The sequence below is a fragment of the Rhinolophus sinicus genome, linkage group LG10 (genome assembly GCF_036562045.2).
Source record: "Rhinolophus sinicus isolate RSC01 linkage group LG10, ASM3656204v1, whole genome shotgun sequence".
Classification (NCBI taxonomy): Eukaryota; Metazoa; Chordata; class Mammalia; order Chiroptera; family Rhinolophidae; genus Rhinolophus; species Rhinolophus sinicus.
In genome coordinates this window covers 18,495,762-18,500,025 of record NC_133759.1, presented here as the reverse complement: position 1 = coordinate 18,500,025, position 4,264 = coordinate 18,495,762, and the positions used below count along the sequence as shown (strand labels likewise).

The 4,264-nt window shown below is 43.0% G+C and overlaps 1 non-coding gene across 1 annotated transcript; it reads left to right on the top strand.

The window, feature by feature from the left end:
- The first annotated feature begins 3,557 nt into the window (after positions 1–3,557).
- Positions 3,558–3,659, top strand: LOC141567420 (U6 spliceosomal RNA). Its single transcript, XR_012490002.1, has one exon. It is a non-coding gene; the product is annotated as a U6 spliceosomal RNA (small nuclear RNA).
- The last annotated feature ends 605 nt before the right edge of the window (positions 3,660–4,264 follow it).

Genomic DNA, 4,264 nt, shown 5'->3' with positions numbered 1-4,264 from the left:
CTGCACCTCCCCCATCCTTCGAGCTGTCTCACATAAAGACCTGAGGAAATGCATTGCTATTTGTGGAGCCCCTACCACCCCACTACTAGGGTTCTGTTGTTCCATAATGTGGGAAACCCTGGACAATTCCACAAAGGTGGGAAAGGAACAGCCTGGGGGTGGGAGGGCTGTCGGTGGTGTACGGCAGCTGAGAAAATGAAGACAGTTCCCTGGAAAAGGCTACAGAGAATGGTGGCCTCCAAGGGCACCAGGTTTCAATTAAGTCAGAAGGCGTCAATTTCGATACCTTCCTCTCTGCCCTGGCTCCTTTGTTTTACTGCTTCCTCTCTTCTGTCTTGACAATCTGTGGGGACAGAGCCACAGAAAGCAGTTTCCAGGCTCTAGGCCTCACGGGGAAAGGTGCTGGCTCAGGTAGTAAATGGCCATCAACTGTGATTGGATGGCCATCAGCTGTGGCTAGTTGGCCGTCAGCTGTAACCAGTGAGCCATTGGCCACTAATATAACTGCTGTGGCAAAGCTAGCAGAAAATGGGGACCTAGCAAGAAGATGATGGCTGAGCCTGCAAGCGGTGCAGTAAGGGTTGCGAACAGTGTGGCTCCTGCTTCCTGTGTCTCCAACCCAGCCGCCAGCGAGAATATAGTGGTATGACTCCCCTATCTATGGCTCCGTGGGTGTTCCTCTTTGGCCTCACCATGTCCTGCGTTCTTATGTGGGGAATGGGAGCAGAGACCCCGCAGGCCGCCCTGCACAACACAATCTTATCATAACTCCTGTGAGGAGTGACCTTAAAATCAATTCTTACAAAGGTTCCACTTTTTAAAGAATGTGATCTGTGTCTCTGCTCCAGGGTAAGTGTCTGGTAGAAAATGGAGGCCACATTCTGTGACTAGTTTAAGGATTTGGTTTACCTCAGAATGAGGGTCACTGAGAGTACATGGAATAAGAGGTGGGGGGAGGGGGAGTAGGGAAAGCCATGAGTGGAGGAGAAAACACAGAGCCTGTGAGGATGAGAATCAATCGAAAGAGGGGGTGGGAGGCGGGACATGCTAGAGCAAAGATGAACCTTGAAGACCTTATGCTAAGTGAAGTAAGGCAGACACAAAAGGACAAACACTGTATGATTCCACTTGTATGAGAAACCTAGATTAGTCAAATTCACAGAAGCATAAAGTAGAACAGTGGTTGCCTGGGGCTGGGGGAGTGGGGAAGAGGGTTATTGTTTAATGGATACGGAGTTTGATTTGGGGAAGATGAATGTTTTAGAGATGGATGGTGGCGACGGCTGCACAACAGTGAGCACGTACTTAATGCCACTGGACTATACACTTAGAAGTGGTTAAAATGGTCAATTTCATTGTACCACAAAAAATAAAAAATAAAGTTTTTTAAAGATACAGGATGGGGGACAAGGATAGTTTAGTTAGTTATGGAAAAGACCTAGTTTGGAAAGAAACAGATTCAATGTCACTCTGAAATTCAGAGGCCCAAGGCAGGGTGCAGCGGGGAGGGTCCAGCTGGGCCACCAGGCCTCTCCCAGAAATGTCCGTCTCAGTGATGTCTGAACTTGGGAACGTGGAATCTTTTGAACTGACTGAAGGGACATGAGTTCTTCATTGGAAACCATCCTAAGTATACAGCAGACACCCTTTATTTCTATTCACCCAGGAGGCAGCCTCGGGACATATTCACAAATGGGGTCCCCTTCCCTAAAGGAACCAACCCAAAGGCTTTCCAGGAAAGCTGGGAATAAAAGTGGAAAATGTTAAGGGTGAATTGCGTATAAATTCAGCCTTTCAGATTGGGAATGAAACACCTTGCAAATTTTACCACATGGAAATCACCAAAACTCTGTGCAAGAAACCAGGATAGTGGTATCCAGAACTCCATTTGCCCCTGAACTCTGGTAATTAGGTTGGCCAGAGTGTGCTCAGCAGGTAGACTGGGGCTGCCCCAGGTCTGGCATTGCTCAAGAGGGCAGCCTTCCCAGACTTAGCTTGGGAACCACGGTTGAGGGAGGCGCAGAAGTTGGGCTGGCAGCTTACGGTTGGCATCCTGTTTGCCCCAGGCAAGCATCATGTCTGTGGGTTATTTTGGTCTCTGGCCTTGACTTATTTTTCCCAGTGCCACTCCTTGCCTGGTAACATTTCTTCCCTGGTTTATTAAAAACTGAGATAAATCACCTAATAAATCTTTATTAACTTTTTTTCTTTAAACCTCCAACAATGGCCAAAGTCACAACGTTGCATGTTTCTCACAGCAGGAGGCTAACAAAATAACTGATGTGTTCATGGAAACGTATAGATTAAGAAAACAAAGGGAAAACCTTTAATTATTCAGAAGTCTCCCACTCTGGTACTAAATTAACTTGCCTTGGTTTGATTTAAAGAGGCAGAGCAACACCTGAGTAGCAACGTAGCTGGCTGTAATTACAGCCACCAGCACTCAAAGTTGGCTTGCCTCCCTTTGCGTGATGAAGACGTGCATACATAAACTATCTTCTTTGGTGATTGGACAGTGGTTGGGAGCACTTCTAGCATGTCAATTTTAAAGCTTGCCCTCCCCAAACACATATACCCAACAAACATCTGTACCCTACTCTCCTTCAGTTTCTTAACATCACTGAATCACAGAATTCTGGCATTTGAAAGAAACTCAGGCACCCTTTAATATAATCCATTATTTTCATAGACGCACAGGATTCTAAGGATATTAAAGGATAGACTAGATATTAAAGGATATCTAGTCTGACACCAACTCTCCCCATCAGGTGTCTTATAATTCACACACAAATCTATTTAACACCCCAACAGTACTGTGTACATATCTCCATTAGTACCTTGCTCATTTACTGTAATTATTTCTTTTTAAAAAGTTTAAACTAGTATTTATGTTTTGAAAAGGTAATATGTTCACATGATTGGTAATTTAAAAGGTAAAAAGAATATATTATCCTATCCTACAGACATCTAGTTTACCTCCCCAGAAGCAACTAATGTTAACAATCCTTTCTTAAGTATCCTTTCTGAGATAGTCTATGTATCTGTATACATTAATATATTCTTCCTTCTTTTTTACATAAGTGCTTTTACACTGGTCTGCATCTGTGCTTTCATATATTTTGTAGATCTTTCTGTATCATTCTTTTAGACAGCCCCATGGTCTTCCATTATATAGATGTACCATAATTTGGGAACATTTTGATTGCCAGCAGTCTTATTTATTACAAATAAAGCTGCAAAGGAATAATCGTGTGCTCTTGATATTTTGTACCATGACTTCCTCAGGGTAAATTCCCTGACGTGGAATTGCTGGGTCCAAAGGTATGTGCATTTGCAATTATGATAAATATCACCAGACATCCTCCCCTAATTTCTACTCTGACCAACAACAGGTGATAGTGCATGTTTCCCTACATCAATAGTCTGTCTTCAAACTCTTTGACTTTTGTTGTAATTATTTACCTGTTTCTCTTCCTGGCCCCATCCCCTTATTAAAATATGAACTCAGAACCAACATGACATCTAGTACATAATAGAATCTCAATAAGTATTTGACTGGGCTTATTTTGGCAGCACATACACTAAAATTGGACTGATAGAAGGTTACCATGGCCCCTGCACAAGGATTCATGCAAACTCATGAAGTGTTCCATATTTTCAGGGAGTAGATCTTAAATGTTCTTATGATACACACACACACACAAAAATGATAATATGAGAGGTGATAGAGGCGTTAACTAAACTTACTGTGGTGATCATTTCTCAATATATACGTGTATCAAATCATCACATTGTACACCTTAAACTTGCACAGTGTTATATGTCAATTATATTTCAATAAGGTTCGGGGGGAAATGAGTCCCTTCAAAAACTAGTAAATAAATAAACACTTGAGAAATATACTCTAAATGGATGAATGAATGAATGAATGAATACAGGTTTAAGTCAGAATCACACCCTCCCCTCACACATCCACCAGGCCCCAGGTAGAACACTCTACCTGTGGCCACTGCACAACTGGCCAGCCAAAAGATTAGTCATCAAGAGCAGTGGATAAACTAGGAAATCAAGGCTGGAGATCAAGCCCCCATCTGTGGCTGCTGTTTTTAAGGTGGTACGATGCCAGAAGCAAAATAACAATGTGGCCATGTGGGGAAATGGCCCACGCAGACATTCACTCACCCCATCAAAATGTTCAGAGAGTAGGAGAAAGTGTCCCACTGTGATTTGAGAGTTGGCCTTTCCAAAAACAAAACAAAACAAA